General features: G+C 42.0%; 1 long non-coding RNA gene across 1 annotated transcript; it reads right to left on the bottom strand.

The window, feature by feature from the left end:
- Positions 1-15654: 15654 nt before the first annotated feature.
- On the bottom strand, positions 15655-18045 carry LOC115477237. Its single transcript, XR_003943299.1, has 3 exons — positions 18022-18045; positions 16150-16313; positions 15655-15756 (listed from the first exon to the last, which is right to left on the bottom strand). It is a non-coding gene; the product is annotated as an uncharacterized LOC115477237 (long non-coding RNA).
- Between the last annotated feature and the right edge of the window lie 208 nt (positions 18046-18253).

The raw sequence follows: 18253 nt of genomic DNA, 5'->3' as shown, positions 1-18253 counted from the left end.
TTTTTTTTTGGTTTTCTTTATGTACGGGCTGCTGCTGCTGAATAGCAGAAGCAGCAGCCGCCGGACACAGTTTGTATTAGCGGTTGCGGGTGGCGAGGGGGTTGATGAGGGGGGAGGGGCTTGGTGATGTGCCACAGTGGGGGGGGGGTCGGGTGAGGCGCGGAGGGGGGGACAAGGGGCTTTCTTGGGTGCTGCGCCGGCTGGGGGGGGGGAAAGGGGGGTCTTGCTGGACATGGGTGGCTGGAAGGAAGCAGGGGGAGGGGAGGGGAGGGTCGCTGCACATGGGTGGCTGGGAACAGGGAGATAGGGATGGGGCTCCACACACCACATGGGTGCCTGCAAGGGGGACAGGGGATACAGGACGGACACTGCAGGGCGGGCAGGGGAACATAAGGGTTGGTGGTCATCAGGGGGGACAGGTGGGTCGATGGACATGGCTGGCCACAGGGGAGGAACAGGGAAAAAGGAGAGTCCTCAGACATGGGTGGCTGAACAGGAGAGGAGGGTCGCTGGACATGGGTAGCTGCAGGGGGGCAGGGGGACAGAAGGGTCGCTGGACATGGCTGGCTGCAGGGGGGACAGGGGAGAGAGGAGGGACGCTGCACATGCGTGCCTGCAGGGGGACAGGAGGGATGCTGGGGGGGGGGCCTGAGACCACATGGGTGGCTGCAGGGGGAGCAGGGGAGACAGGAAGGATGCAGCAGGGGGAGAGGAGGGTTGATGGGCATGGGTGGCTGCAGGGGGAACACGGGGAAAGGAGGGTCGCTGCACATGCCTGGCTGCAAGGGGGCAGGGGAGAGGGAGGGGGTGAGGGGGTTCCTCACACCACACACGCAGTCACTCATTCTCTGTCTGCCACATACACTCCCACTCACACACTCACTGTCTTTGTCCCTCTCTCTCACACAGTGTCACATAGAAACACAAACACTGTCTCTCACACACTCTCTCTCGCACAAACACATACACTCTGTCTCTCTCTGTCTCTCTCACATTCTCTCTGACACACATGCTCTTTCTGAAACATACACTCCAAGGAAAACCTTGCTAGCGCCCGTTTCATTTCTAACAGAAACGGGCCTTTTTTACTAGCATACAATAATGTCATCGTAAATCAGGGAGGCTAACTGGGCAACATAATAATAATGGGTGATTTCAACTACCCTTATATTGACTGGGAAAATATAATATCAGGGCAAGCTAGGGAGGTAAAATTCCTTGACCAAATCAAGGACTGCTTTATGGAGCAGCTGGTACAGGAGCCAACAAGAGAAGGAAAAATTCAAGACCTAGTCCTTAGTGGAGTACATGATCTGGTGCGGGAGGTAATGGTGATGGGGCTGCTTGATAACAGTGATCATTGATGGGGAGAAATGAAAAAAATAGACTTTTACTTCAGCAGATTTAGCACATACGCAGCAGAGCTTTAGAAGTGTTAACTCCCATTCTTTTTTTGTTCTCTCTCTCTCTCTCACACAGACTCTTGAATAAAAGATTCAATTACTCTCTCTTCTTTAACTTCCAAACAAAAATGATGTTTACTTACAGTTTCTTCAGATAACTATTTACATCATACTTGCAGTAGACATGGTAAAACTACTGAATACAAAAATCTGTCAGTTGGTTATCATACAGCTTGAAGAGAGATTGCTAACACCATCTTATGCTGACACAGACTGACTCACTCTCAGAGCAACTAGAGTGACTCAGACACACCCACAAGACATTACACTATATCCAATGACATCATAGCTCATAGAATTGTTGACAGTTAATGCATGCAGCACTTATCTTTCACATATTCCTACATACCCCTTCACATGCATTATTGTCCAACAATTTAATTCTTATATATTTATTTATATACATACAGTCCTAGCTTTTCTCATAGATTTTCAAAATTTCTTACAGCTAGCGGTTTCGTCAAGATATCAGCAATCATTTGGTCAGTTTGTTTATATTGCAAACTTATTACTCCTTGCCTTGACAATTCTCTGACATTATGGAATTTTGTTGCAATATGTTTTGTTCTAGACTGTACCCTGTCATTTATTGACAACCTTATACAGCTTTGATTGTCTTCAAAAATCTGTATCGGTCTCTGCTGTTCTATACCAAAATCTGTACACAGTTTTTCTATCCACATTAGTTCACGACATGCTTCAGACACAGCAACATATTCTGCTTCTGTGGATGATAAACTTACAATGGTTTGTTTATGACTTGCCCATGAAATAGATGTTTTTCCATACATAAACACATACCCACTTGTTGATTTGTAATCTGAATGATCTCCAGCCCAATCAGAATCACAGTAACAAATCAATTTCTGATTACTATTTACCGGAATCACCAATTTACAGTCAATTGTACCTTTCAAATATCTTACCACTCTTTTTACAGCAGTCCAGTCAGTCTTAGTAGGCTTGTTCACTCTTCTACTTAAAATTCCTACAGCATTAGCTATATCAACTCTGTAAGTGGTAGTTAGATACAAAAGTTTTCCTATTGCAGATCTGTATAGAATGTTATCTGGTAATGGTTCCCTTTCAGTTTCATCCCTCTGAAAATCTGTGGTCATAGGTGAACCTACTGAGTGTGCTTCCTGCATACCCATACTTTCAATAAGATCATTAATCTTTTGTTTCTGACTTATTAAATAAGAACCATCTTTCTGTTTTTCAATATTCATACCTAAATAGTATGACACATTTCCAAGTTCAGTTATTTCAACATTCTGATTTAAACACTTTACAATGTCTTTATACTCTTTTTCACTTTCACTTGCTATAAGCAAATCATCTACAAATGCTAAAATGTACAAACAATGACCTTCCTTTTGTCTAGTATACAAGCATTTATCTGCTTCTCCTTGCTTAAAATCTAAATCAGTTAACATTTCATGCATTTTCTCATTCCAGCATTTTGCACTTTGCTTTAAACCATATAAACCTTTGTTCAGTTTACACACTAAATGACTGTTATTTGTATCTATGAAACATTCTGGTTGTTTCATATACAAGTCTTCAGATATATCTCCATGAAGAAATGCTGTTTTAACATCTACCGTGTTTCCCCGAATATAAGACACTGCCTTATATTAATTTTTGCGCCCAAAAAGGCGCTAGGTCTTATTTTCAGGGGATGTCTTAATATTTCGGGGAAACACGGTTGGCCCGCCCACCTTCCCTCCGTCGCTCCTGCAACTACCGGTAACCCCCCACCCGAGGTCGCCCCCCACCCGAGATGGCGCTCCCACCCGAAGTCGCCGGACCCCACCCCCCTCCGTCGCTCAGAAACTAACCTGAACTTAAGCCTCCTTTCACTTTCCTTCCAGTTCGCAGGAGCAGCAGGGCAGGGCAGGGCAGGCCTCTCCTTCCTTCCGAGCCCCACCCTCGCCTGACGTTACGTTACGTCAGGCGAGGGTGGGACATGGAAGGAAGGAGTGGCCTGCCCTCCTACTGCTGCTGCTTGCTGCGAACTGGAAGGAAAGTGAAAGGAGGCTTAAGTTCAGGTTAGTTTCGGAGCGACAGAGGGGGTTGGGGTCCGGCGACTTCAGGTGGGGGCGCCATCTCGGGTGGGGGGGCGACCTCGGGTGGGGGGTTAGTTTCAGAGCGACGGAGGGGGGGCCCGGCGATCTAGGGGGGGGGACCCTACTTACCGGGAAAAGAAAAACTTTGCTAGGCCTTACTTTCGGGGGAGGCCTTATATTTTCTAAGGGCACCAAAAACCTCGGTAGGTCTTATTTTATGGGGATGCCCTATTTTCGGGGAAACACGGTATGTGTTTCACTTGCATTTTCTTTGATGCAGCTATGCTTAGGAGAGTTCTGATGGTTGTGTGTTTCACTACTGGTGCAAATACTTCATCATAATCTTCACCATATTTTTGAAGATAACCTTTTGCTACCAGTCTGGCTTTATATCTTTCTACTTGTCCTTGTGCATTTCTTTTCAACTTAAATACCCACTTGCATCCTATGGCCTTTTTGCCATGGGGTAATTCAGTTAAGTTCCATGTTTTGTTTTTATGCAACGCGTCGATTTCATCTTGTGCAGCTTTTTTCCATTCTTCTGCTTCTTTTCAGACATTTGATCAATTTCATCCCAAGTTAAAGGTTCTTGTGCATCATCAGAAGTTGTTAAATAAGATAGTCTTTGGGGTGGATTACCTCGATTTTCTCTGGATGAGCGTCTGACATTTTGTTGGTCTGACCTCTCCGTGTCATCTGAGATCGAGATTCTATCTCCAATCATTTCCCCTTCATCAGTGGTACTGTCTTCAGTATAAACACTTTCTGTATCTATTTCATTTTCCTGTTCCTCATTAGAATCAGAAAAATTATTATCAGACAATTCTGGTATGTTAGTGTTTATAATCACCGGGATATTGATTATTGGTTTCTTTTCATATTCTGGATGATAAGGTTCATTTGGAATTTTCCAGTCTTTATCAATTTTTTTATTTTCATCAAAATATGTGATGTGTTTTACACCAACAAATCCAGTGTTTAGATTCAGAATTCTATAACCTTTGTGACCTGAATCATAGCCCACTAGAATTCCTTTTTCTGTTGTGGAATCCAGCTTATGTCTCTTCTGTTTCGGCACATGAGCATATGCTGTACTTCCAAATATTCTTATATGTGACAGATTTGGTTTTTTACTATGCCACATTTCATGTGGGGTGCGATCAGTCCCTTTTGTAGGTAGTCTGTTCTGTAGGTATACTGCTGTGAGAATTGCTTCTCCCCATAATCTCTTTGGAAGATTACTATCAGATAGCATACATCTTATCATTTCTACAAGCGATCTGAACTTTCTTTCAGCTACAGAATTTTGTTCTGGTGTATATGCAACTGTCTTTATGTGCTGAATACCTTCTTGTTCTAGAAATGTTTGTATGGTATGTGAAGTAAACTCACCACTGTTATCAGTCTGTAGAATCTTTGGTTTTTTATCAAATTTATTGCTTACCAAGGCTACAAACTTCTTTAACATATCAGCAACTTGATTCTTTTCTTTTAATAGATAGGCCATACAGTATCTAGAGAAATCATCCACAAATATTAATGCATATTTGTTATTCCCTAGTGATGGAATATTAAATGGTCCACATAAGTCACTATGTATCAAGTCCAGTATTTTACTACTTCTTTTTCCTTTATATGATGGAAATGAGGGTCTTACCCCCTTTTGAGTAATACAATCTATGCATTTTTCCATCTTACCATTACTGGCACTTATTTTTATGCCTGTTGCAAGTTGCTTACTTTGCAGCTCCAAGATCACCTTTGGACCTCTGTGTCCCATTCGACGATGCCAGGTCTCAAGATTACATTCTGTATTCTTCTTTGTTTTTATAAGATGTGATGATTCACCTGTAATGTTTAACTTATAGACATTGTTACTCATATAACCTTCAGCATAAATTTCATTACCATCAGAAATTGTACATTTATTATTTTCAAAATGAATTGAAAAACCTTTCTTGTCTAATGCTGATACACTGAGCATATTACAAACTGCTCGTGGAACATATAAGACATCTTTTACAAGAGTTTTTTTTACTCCATCTGATACTATGCATTTTAAATGTCCATTTCCTTTTGCTTTGATCATTGTTGAGCCAGCATTTGCTGTGTGAAGACTACCATCTTCTGGTCTCATATCTGTGAAAAATTCTTTATTATTGGTTATATGTTTTGTGCTGCCAGAATCTAATATCCAACTATTTTTATCTGAAGTGTTCTTCATTATATTAAAAGATTTTTCTGTCATTATACAGCTCTTATTCTTACTGTTGTCATGGTCATAATTTCTTCTTTGACCATGCTTATTCTCCATTGGCTTAAATGAGCTAGAAGGGGTGTGGTTTTTATTGTTACAGTATTTTGATACATGTCCCTCTTTACCACATGAATAGCAAATCAGCTTGTTTCTGGGCAGGCTTTTTTCATTATAGCTCCGCCTCCTACTATGCATTGCTGAGAAAAATGTTTCAATCTGGTTAATCTCTCTTGGTGAACAGATCTCCTCTGTTATAATACATTCTTGTCTAAGCTTAGAGACAGCCTGTTCAAAAGATTGTCCTTCAATTCTTCATTCACTGTCCTGAATACTTCAAAACTTTTAGACAGAGATGTAAACATAAAAGCTCTCTTTAAAGCATCGCAGATAGGTATACCCGATAATTCTAGCTTCTTAAATAATGACATTAAATGTGTTATATGATCATTACATTTTTTCTTGTCATTCAACTTCAATTGAATTATTTCTGATAACCATATAGGCTGTTGTTTTGTATATGAAGTACCATACATGGTTTTCAATTTTTGCAATATTTCTTTTGAGGTGTCTGTTCCATCAATCAATATTGCCTGTTTCTCTGTCAGAGCTTCATATAGCATACTTTTGACATAACAGTCTGCAGTATTCCATTCTTCAAAATTGTCAGCATTTCTTACTTGATCCAAACATATATTTAGCTTCTTTACTTCAATAATACATTTAAATCTCATCTCCCACTGAATATAGTTATATTCATTCAGTTGGGGCACTTTGAGAGAACATAGTAATGGTGCAGCTGCCATCTTGTTGTTTTTTTTTTGTGTGGAGAGAGAAAAAAAATTTCTTAATGTTTTCCTTTTTTTTTATTTTAGTGGTCTGGGCCCATAACCCAATATGATGGGGAGAAATGAAAAAAATAGACTTTTACTTCAGCAGATTTAGCCCATACGCAGCAGAGCTTTAGAAGTGTTAACTCCCATTCTTTTTTTGTTCTCTCTCTCTCTCTCTCACACAGACTCTTGAATAAAAGATTCAATTACTCTCTCTTCTTTAACTTCCAAACAAAAATGATGTTTACTTACAGTTTCTTCAGATAACTATTTACATCATACTTGCAGTAGACATGGTAAAACTACTGAATACAAAAATCTGTCAGTTGGTTATCATACAGCTTGAAGAGAGATTGCTAACACCATCTTATGCTGACACAGACTGACTCACTCTCAGAGCAGGGTTGCCAGGTGGAAAATTTTTTTCTCGCCCAATCCAGCCCAAAAAACAGCCCAAAACCCGCCCAAACACAAACCCCGCCCCTGACACCCCCACCCCCGCGTCATCACCCCGCCCCCGCCGTCACCGGCCCCGCCTCCCCCGTCACCGGCCCCGCCTCCCCGTCATTGGCCCCGCCTCCCACGTCATCGGCCCCGCCTCCGACGTCATCGGCCCGCCCAAAACGTCACTAACCCCGCCCCCCGCGGCCGAAAAAAAGGCAAAAAGCCGCCCAAAAAACCGCCCAAACGACCCAAAAGCAGCCCAAAAAACCGCAACCCACCGCGGGCAAAAATTTCCTGCGGCGGGTCGCGGAAAACCGCCCAATTGGGCGGTAAAACCGCCCACCTGGCAACACTGTCTCAAAGCAACTAGAGTGACTCAGACACACCCACAAGACATTACACTATATCCAATGACATCATAGCTCATAGAATTGTTGACAGTTAATGCATGCAGCACTTGTCTTTCACATATTCCTACAATCATAATATGATCAGATTTGATATTAGTTTTGAAGTAAGTATAAACAGGAAATCCAATAGGTTAGCGTTTAACTTTCAAAAAGAAGACTATGATAAAATGAGAAGAATGGTGAAAAGAAAACTTAGAGGCGCAGCTGCGAAGGTCAAAAATTTACATCAGGTGTGGATGCTGTTCAAAAATACCATCCTGGAAGCTGTAGGGGTATTTCCCTGTGATCTTACCTGTGATGGCTTTGGTTCATACAAGCCTAGTGCATCCTGTTACAAACAAGATGGATGCTATCACCTCTGACATGAATCCTACTGTGTCAGTGAGATCCAGTTTCAGCTTGAGGAAAAACACTGGCAGATTCACTGAAGCCAAGGACATTCTGTGTTCCAACCCCCTCCCTTTTTTTTTTATCATCCTGAGAAGCTGAGAAGGGAGTCAATCTTAGCACTAGAAGTTCCAAGGTCACAAAACAAAGAACTCTACTCGCCCAGGTACTAATTGGACGAGATCATAATTGGGTTCCTGCAGTCACATGACCGAGAGGTACTGGGAAAAGTGGGAACTGAAGAAAGTAGTAAGGCGGAGACCCTCGTAAGAGGAGCAACCGGTGAGAGGACCTGAGGAATCCAGCAAGGCTCGGGGTGAGCCAGAGACTGTGTTTGATATCAACCTTGTGACCTGCATAACTGGTGCAATTACGTGTGGCGGAGAAATTGGCTCTGAGATCCAAAGGAGGGACGGAAACCTGCTTGCTGCAGAGAGAGACCTGCTCAACATCTAAGACACAGACAGCTGAGACAGTGTCTGGGGAATCTAATCCTGTCATCTGAAGCTGTCATAAAGAGAACGGTGAGATCACGGTGAATTACTTCCTAGTCTGGGGTTAGCAAGTGGTTTATCTAATGTAAGATTGGTTTATGTCATCTCTTGGTCAGAGAAGAAGCTGCTACTGTGAAGTTTGCATAAGATGTGTGATTTTCTCATAAGGATTATTAGGATATCATTTGTACTGTTCTAATCCTTACGGTATTTAGTCTAAGGATAATCAGTGTATAGTTAGACCATATATTTTGGTAGTGTTCTTATCAGTAAGAGATTTATAGTGCAGAGAAGCTTGTGCAGAGTTCTAGTTTGTATCTTATCTATTTTCTTACTTCTAATAAATATAATATATACCATAAGTACATAAGTACATAAGTAGTGCCATACTGGGAAAGACCAAAGGTCCATCTAGCCCAGCATCCTGTCACCGACAGTGGCCAATCCAGGTCAAGGGCACCTGGCACGCTCCCCAAACGTAAAAACATTCCAGACAAGTTATACCTAAAAATGCGGAATTTTTCCAAGTCCATTTAATAGCGGTCTATGGACTTGTCCTTTAGGAATCTATCTAACCCCTTTTTAAACTCCGTCAAGCTAACCGCCCGTACCACGTTCTCCGGCAACGAATTCCAGAGTCTAATTACACGTTGGGTGAAGAAAAATTTTCTCCGATTCGTTTTAAATTTACCACACTGTAGCTTCAACTCATGCCCTCTAGTCCTAGTATTTTTGGATAGCGTGAACAGTCGCTTCACATCCACCCGATCCATTCCACTCATTATTTTATACACTTCTATCATATCTCCCCTCAGCCGTCTCTTCTCCAAGCTGAAAAGCCCTAGCCTTCTCAGCCTCTCTTCATAGGAAAGTCGTCCCATCCCCACTATCATTTTCGTCGCCCTTCGCTGTACCTTTTCCAAAAACACATGGAGTGGGGGCCAGAAGCAAGATTCCTATATATATAGGAATATATATATATATATATATATAGGAATCTTGCTTCTGGCCCCCACTCCATGTGTTTTTGTTAGAGAAGTGAACACAAGCCACAGTGGTATATATTATATTTATTAGAAGTAAGAAAATAGATAAGATACAAACTAGAACTCTGCACAAGCTTCTCTGCACTATAAATCTCTTACTGATAAGAACACTACCAAAAGGATTATTTGTTTACCTCCTACAAAGCCCAGGTCAAATATATTCCGTGTATTTAAAAAAAGAGGGAGGAAGACCAAACGACAGCCGACATGGTTAAAAAGTTAGGTGAAGGAAGCTAAAAGAAAATCCTTCAGAAAATTGAAGAAGGAATGGACTGAAAAATAATAAGAAACTGCATAAGGAATGTCAAGTCCAATGCAAAGTGCTGATAAGGAAGGCGAAGAGGGACTTTGAAAAAAAGATTGCATTGGAGGCAAAAAAACACATAGTAAAAATTTTTTTAGGTATATTAAAAGCAAGAAGCTGGCAAAAGAATTGGTTAGACCGGTAGATGACTGAGGGGTAAAAGAGGCAATCAGGAAAGACAAAGCCAGAGCAGAGAGATTAAATTAATTCTTTGCTTTGGTCTTCATGGAGGAAGATTTGGGAGAGGTACTGGTGCCAGAAATGGTATTCAAAGCTGATGAGTCAGAGAAACTGAATGAAATCACTATAAACCTTGAGGATATAATGGGGCAATTTGACAAATTGAAAAGTAGCAAAGCTCCTGGACCTGATAGTATTCATCCCAGAGTACTGATAGAATTGAAAAATGAACTGATGGAACTATTGTTAGTAATATGTAATTTATCTTTAAAATAGAGTGTGGTACTGGAAGATTGGAGGGTAGCCAATGTAACACCGATATTTAAAAAAAGGTTCCAGAGGGGATCCTGGAAATTATAGACCAGTGAGCCTGACGTCGGTGCCAGGCAAAGTGGTAGAGACTATTATAAAGAACAAAATTACTGAGCATATTCAAAAGCATGTGCCTACATTAAAAGAAAAAGATAGAGATCAAAATTACAGAGCAAACCAACATGGATTTAGTGAAGGGAAATCTTGCATCACCAATCTATTACATTTCTTTGAAGAGGTGAACAAACATATGGATAAAGGCGAGCCGGTTGATATTGTGTATCTGGATTTTCAAAAGGCGTTTGACAAAGTACCTCATGAAAGACTCCAGAAGAAATTGGAGAGTAATGGGATAGGAGGTAGTGTCCTATTCTCAGTGGTGTGCTGGAGCCGGCTCGCACCGGCTCGCAAGAGCCGGTTGTTAACTTTGCTCGGCTCTTGCGAGCCGGTTGTTGAATTGCGTGAGCCGGCTCTCTTCCTCCCTCCCAATCCGGTCCCTTAAGTCAGCGACTTCACGAATTCTTCGGGGTCGCTGCAAGCGCTGACTCTCCCACGCTGGCGCTGCAGGTTCGCATTTTTAAAATGGCCGCCGAGACTTCCAGAGGCGGCCTCGCAAGACTTCTGCTGAAGTCTTGGAGGCTGCCCTTGTAAGTCTCGGTGGCCATTTTGAATCGTGAACCTGCAGCGCCAGTGAAGTCGCTGATGTAAGGGACCAGATCCGGAGGGAGGGAGTTGAATTCGCCGAACTCGGGAGGGGGTGGCAGGGGAGAGAAGGGAGTCGCTGGGCATTTGTGAATGGAGGGGAGGGGAGGGGAGAGAAGGGTCGCTATAGGTGCATGCAGGGCAGGGGAGAGGAGGGTCACTGCTGGACATAGGTGGATGGAGGGCAGGGGAGAGGAGGGTCACCGCTGGACATGGGTGCATGCAGGGCAGGGGACAGGAGGATCGCTGGGTATAGGTGCATGCAGGGCAGGGGACAGGAGGTTCACTGGACATGGGTGGATGGAGGGCAAGGGAGAGGAGGGTCACTGCTGGACATGGGTGGATGGAGGGCAGGGCAGGGGACAGGAGGGTCACTGGACATGGGTGGTTGGAGGGCAGGGGAGAGGAGGGTCACTGGACATGGGTGGATGGAGGGCAGGGGAGAGGAGGGTCACTGCTGGTCATGGGTGCATGCAGGGCAGGGGAAAGGAGGATCGCTGGGTATAGGTGCATGCAGGGCAGGGGACAGGAGGGTCACTGGACATGGGTGGATGGATGGCAGGGGAGAGGAGGAGAGAGAGAAGAAATGCTGGACATGGATGGAGGGGAGAGAAGAGTGAGGAAGGAGATGAGATGAGGGAAAAGGGAGAAAAACTGCACATGGATGAAGAAAATAGGCAGAAGCTGAGGACCAGAAAGGAAGAAGAAAGGAAGAAAGAAATAAATGGAAAGGAAGCCCTGGAAACGGAGTTAAGAGGACAGATAGCAGCAAAATCGGATACTGGGCCAGCATGATCAGAAAAACAGTCACCAGACAACAAAGGTAGAAAAAAAATCATTTTATTTTCATTATAGTGTTTGGAATATGTTCACTTTGAAAATCAGGTGCTCAACATTAAAAGTTTATATTTATTTACTTATTTATGGCATTTTATCCCACATTAAACATGAATTAGATTGGAACCTGGGATCATTTAATTTGTTTTTTCCTGGAGAGAGTAATGCATTGCCCCCCCCCCCCCGGCTATAGCCAGCTCTGCAATTTTGGGGGGGGGGGGTGCAGAGGTGGACGGGGGGGGGGGGGGGGGAACGCAGAGGTGGATGGGAGGGGTGCAGAGGTGGATGGGGGGGGGGGCGCCGAGGTGGACCGGGGAGAGAGCCTGTTGTTAAAAATTTACCAGCACACCACTGCCTATTCTGGATTAAAAATTGGTTAAAGGATAGAAAACAGAGAGTAGGGTTAAATGGTCAGTACTCTCGATGGAGAAGGGTAGATAGTGAGGTTCCCCGGGGTCTGTGCTGGGACCACTGCTTTTTAACATATTTATAAATGATCTGGAGATATGAGTAGCTAGTGAGGTAATTAAATTTGCTGATGACACAAAGTTATTCAAAATTGTTAAATCACGAGAGGATTGTGAAAAATTATGAGGACCTTACGAGACTGGGCATCTAAATGGCAGATGATGTTTAATGTGAGCAAGTGCAAAGTGATGCATGTGGGAAAGAGGAACCCAAATTATAGCTACATCATGCAACGTTCCACGTTAGGAATGACAGACCAACAAAGGGATCTCAACATCGTTGTTGATGATACGTTAAAATCCTCTGCAGTGGCGGCTAAGAAAGCAAACAGAATGTTAGGTATTAGGAAAGGAATGGAAAACAAAAGTAAGGATGTTATAATGCCTTTTGAATATATTAGGGGCTATAAAAAGGCTAAAAGGTCGTAGTATTAATAGTTTGGGCAGGGGAAGCAATAGGATTTCTACTACCCAGAAGAGGATTGCATATTCCCTTAAAATGATTAATTATTCTGACCTTGTATCCGCTCAGACTGCTTTACACAGTCTGGGCACTAACAAGCTACATAATCAGAAAGACACCCGGGAGTCAGTGGATATAAGACTATCATTTATTAGCATCAGTATCTTACCCAAAGGCAGTACAGGCAATTAGGCATTCATAACTGGAACACGGTGGAGCAACGCTCCGCGACACGCAGTCAGTCCTCTCTCTTCTGGCTTCCCCACCTATATCCTAGCAGATTGTCTTTTTATACTTTTAGTCTATCATTCTGTGCTATTAGCCCATACATTTGGCCACCTGCAATTTCATCATAATTGGCACATACATCCAATTATGACCAAGCTTCAACCTTAGTAAGTTTGCTTATCTTCAAGGTTCGCTCCTCCCTAAATTGGGACGACTTCCCTATGAGGAAAGGCTGAAGCGACTAGGGCTCTTCAGCTTAGAGAAAAGACTGCTGAGGGGAGATATAATAGAGGTCTATAAAATAATGAGTGGAGTGGAACGGGTAGACGTGAATCATTTGTTTACTCTCTCCAGAAATACTAGGACTAAAGGGCATGCAATGAAGCTACAAAGCAGTACATTTAATACAAATCGAAGAAAATCTTTCTTTACTCAATGTTTAATTAAACTCTGGAATTCGTTGACAGAGAATATGGTAAAGGTGGTTAGCTTAGCGGGGCTTAAAAAAGGTTTGGATGGCTTCTTAAAGGAAAAGTCCATAGACCATTATTAAATTGACTTGGGGAAAATACACTGCTTATTTCTGGGAAAACACAACCCAATGTAGGAGGAGCAAATTACTCAATCAGCAATGTGCTATTTGTAACGGGATGTCTCATTCCATCACGCAGGCACTCAATATCATACTTCTATCAAGCCTCTGCAATTGTGACCATGCCGGAGATATAATCATATGCTGACAAGTGAAACTCTGGAAGCGCAAGAGGTTTAAAGCCATAATAGAATCGAAAGACGATAAAGAGCTTCCAGCGATATTAAGATAAGTCAATTTTCTGCATCATAATCAAGCTCATAGCAGCAGTGCCACAGTTTGTTCTGAACTTTAGAATTTCAGCGGTAGTGCACATAAAAAAATATATAAAAAATTGACTAATGCGAGCACAGTGATGTTTAAAGACGTGTATATATAGAACACAGTAATAGGATATTTACAGCAAGCAAGTAGCGTGCACTACTGGAGGTTGGGGGTAGTCCATGGTTATAAAAAGTCACAATTGCAGAGGCTTGATATAAGTATGACATTGAGTGCCTGTGTGACGGAATGAGATGTCCCCTTACAAATAGCACATTGCTGATTGAGTAATTTGCTCCTCCTACATTGGGTTGTGTATTTTACAATAAGAATAAGGTTGAGCATTGCCATTTGTTTATTTCTGGGATAAGCAGCATAAAATGTATTTAACTTTTTCGGGATCTTGCCAGGTATTTGTGACCTTACAGCGCTGTGTACGTCTAGTAGTGCTATACAAATGATAAGTAGCGGATTGGCCACTGCTGCAAACAGGACGCTGGGCTTGATGGACCTTTGGTCTGTCCCAGTGTGGCAATGTTTATTTACTTATGTCCAGGCAGCACACGCACAAATGTCAATAACCAGAGTTTTGGCATTTAATATTGTATTAAATATTTTCAGAATAGCAGCACTGATCTCATTATGCTTTTAAAGTAATGACAGATGTATACAGTAACAGACCATTCTGGTAATAATTTTAGCTCATTCAGTCATCACATTGAATTTTGTTGGCAATGAATTATATTAATTTTCTGTGTGCAGACCATTAGGGATAGTACTGACATTTGTGTGGCCCTCTGAATAAAAAAGGTTGCCCATCCCTACTCTAATGTGTATGCATGTGCGACCACACAGAGGTCCCAGCGGCATTGCACACCATACTTTCATCTGGGCATGAAAAAGATGGAGCCAGCAGGAGAGCAGAGGAATGGCAGTTGTTCATATTGCTATTCCCTTCACTCCTCTCAATCTGTGCCCTATCTGCAACTAGTGAAAAAACTCACAGTTGTCACTTCATGTAGGGTGTTCACCTCATGAATAAGATCCACCCATGAAGTGTCCCTGTAAGTTTTGAACTAATTCACAGCGCTGGCACAGACTGAGTGAAACTGCAGGGGTAGCACCATTTGCTGGAAGATATGGATATATTAATCAGGAATGAGCCCGCAGCTACTCAGCTGTAGCAGGCTGAAACAGAGGCCTTGCCAACTAAAAGATAAATACATTCATAGGAGCCACATTTTCAAAATTATTGGGGGGTGCTACGCCCAATGGAAATGACCTCTCCCTGAACACATACAAGGAATTTTTCTCAATATTGGGGGTGCTCAAGCACCCACAGAGTCGGCTCCAATGAATACGTTACCAAGGCGGGTGGGGAATAGAAACTTGTGGGAGACTGATGGGAACTGGAGGGAGATGTTCTGAAGGTCCTAGGAGACTGGAGGAGGGGCACAACAGCAAAAGTTGATTCACAGACCACAACCCCTTGAGTCAATCCTGTTTAGCGTACTCAGCTATAATTGCTTTATATTACAATTACTGGCCCTGCTCCTCTGCAGGAATTAAGTCTAAACATACATCATATTTTTACACTGGCCAAGCGCAAAGCAAGGCAAAAAGCTTAGTTTCTGTTTCATCACTAATATCCTGCTTGGAAATCAAGGTTAACAAACAAAAAACATAAGGCGATATCCTTTCATTGGACTAAGCAGATTCAATACATAGGTCTCATTTCCAGTTGTTGTTTTTGTCTGTTCACTTTATTTTTGTGCATTCAAGTAGACTAACAGAGCCATCACACTGCTCTTAACATTAGTTGTGGGTGGCAATCATCAGAAAGATGATATTAAAGTTGTTGCCAAGTTCCTGCTGTAGACATGGATATTTGTGATATGTTTTAACATCAGTGTATCCTGTTACCATGTCTTTTGTTTCCTCTTCCCTGAAACTGCTTTAACGGCTGTGTAATCTTTGGTCCAGTACTGGACTCAGATGTCGGGCAGGATGCTGGAGGTGACAGGATCAAACACAAACGTGAACAGTTCCACATTTTCAGGACATAAAAACATGTTTGATTCCCACTGCGGCACCTTGTGACCCTGGACAAATCACTTAACCCTCCATTGCCGCAGGTACAAAAAATTTAAAAAAAAAACTTTGATTTTGAGCCCACTAGTCAGAAAAAAGTACCTGCATCTAATAAATGTAAACCATTTTGGCTGTACCACAGAAAAGTGGTGTAATAAATCTATGACCCCAGAGGGGCTAAAGATTGGTGATCTACAATTAAACAGAAATAGGGAGGAATTGTGCTTCAGAAAGCAGAATGCAAAATTATCTTTAAGTGGAGCACAAGGAAGATGGATATCTTCAGACAAGGATGCCAGCTAAAAAACTTACCAGTATGCAGTGATGCACTGTTGTAGATCTGATGTATAAATAGATGAATAGTCATCAGAATGATTTCTTTACATTATTCTATTGCAGTTTAGAAACCAAGAAACTGATATCTAATAAATGCCTCCAGGTCCACAGCGTCTGTCCATTTTCTCTGATGCTGCTGACTGTAAAAAAAAAAAAAAAAAAAAAGCATAATTTGCTGCCATGGTAAATTTCCAGAAGATGTCAGTAGTGTTTCAGTAATGGACAGTTTGCTAGATATGTCAGATTTACATTTGAAATTCTCAATGGGAGCCATTTTATTCAGACATGTTTAATATTACCTTTTCATATTTCCTTATTGGTAAATGGAGACACTTACCAACAGGGATGGGAAAGAGAAAGTGTACATGCAATAAGATGGTTGGAGGGATGGGGAGAAATTACAAGAGAGATGTTTTTTTATTCAACAAAGGGTGAGATTTTTGAGGAGCATTACTAGACAAGTGAGAGAAAGCTCACCCCTCCACACAGCCCCCATATTGGTGACACCAAAACAAACTATCCGCTGCCACATGTTTATTGGTAGCATTGTTATTTCATCTCAGTTACAGAAACAGGCTGGTTTGTGCAGCATATGGATGTACACGGAGGAACCATCAGAAGGGAATAACCTTTCATAGGTTAGAGTAGTAATTGCTTCTAAATTATAATTGGTATGTCAGTTTGAGGGGCTGGTTATAGGGACACCCTGGCAGATGTATTCACCTAGTAAAGGCCACCAAAACAGACATCATGTTATGAGACTCAGGTGCTCAATGTTCAGAGTTTTTATTTTAAACTACAAAGGTTTTTTAAAACCTTACTTAGGTTGAAACCTGGGTGCATTTAAAATCTTTTCTTTTTCTGTGCCTAGATCAAAAAAGAAAGATGGTATGTGAGAATATGCTCCTTTAGTTTGTGTGGAATGCAGTGGTATATTATAAAAATGCACTTCATATTTTATATTACTACTATTTAAAAGAGATGTATTGAATAATGAGGGAAGAGCTACCTTCATGCATTAGTCCAGAGTCAGTCTAAATATGCCAGTTCTGTTGTATATATTTATTTCTACTTAAAGTCTGTTTGGATGTAAATACTAGCTCTCATAAAGAGAAAAGTATGCACAAAGAAAAGCAAGGGAGGAAAAGCCTCAAGAAGCTCCCAGCAGTAAACAATCAGCTGATCGAGCAGGACTTCCTCATCATTGGCATGAAAAACCTCCCATTGCAATGTAAATTTGTATTCACTTTAAATAGTTAACAAGACTTAGAAATACTTAACTGCATATCTGTCTCATTGAAGTAAGCATTGCTTTGAAAATACTTTATGGAGCTGTTTTGGCAATTATACTTATCTCTATTTTTCTTTTTATAGATCCACAACTGACCCTGACGCAGCTATAACGAAATGCTGGCCATTGTCATTCACGGTCTATGTTGGCTTTGGAGACAGATATTTTTGGACATTTTCCTCTTTCGAAAATGAGCCCCATAATGAACTTTATTTTGCGTGAAAATCCATGGCACACAAATCAAAGTAACACTCCATGAGAACAAACAGAAAAGTCTTCTTTCATAAAACGCTTACCACACACAACAATTGAGAAAGATAATATGATAAGGACCAAATACAAGCAAATAATATTATTCCCCAGCAACACACAAAACCATGCCCCATCCCCTCCCTTTACAAAACTCACTCTCGGAGCTACCTCAACCACTCTCAGCCATCTCTATGTTAACACTACTGTATTGCTATCTTCCTATGGCAAACCCCAAGCACAAGCTGCAAGCAAAACACTACTACTACTACTACTACTTATCATTTCTATAGCACTACTAGACGTACGCAGTGCAAGGAAGGTGGCTGCAGATTGAAGGCACTGAAATCACTGCACTAAACATGCTGCCTGCCAGAAACTGGATGAAACAGCAGTGCCGGATATCAAATAACCCACACCCGAAATAAACTGTAAACACAACAGTTCCACACACATTCCGGAAATGCTTACTTGCCAGGAGCACCCGAATATGAAAAAAAGCACCACTCATCGCCGGAACTCCGCAGCTGTAAGTAAATG

This window comes from Microcaecilia unicolor, chromosome 9 (assembly GCF_901765095.1).
Source record: "Microcaecilia unicolor chromosome 9, aMicUni1.1, whole genome shotgun sequence".
NCBI lineage: Eukaryota > Metazoa > Chordata > Amphibia > Gymnophiona > Siphonopidae > Microcaecilia > Microcaecilia unicolor.
Note: the sequence above shows the minus strand (reverse complement) of the source record. Positions and strands in the feature narration are given on the sequence as shown.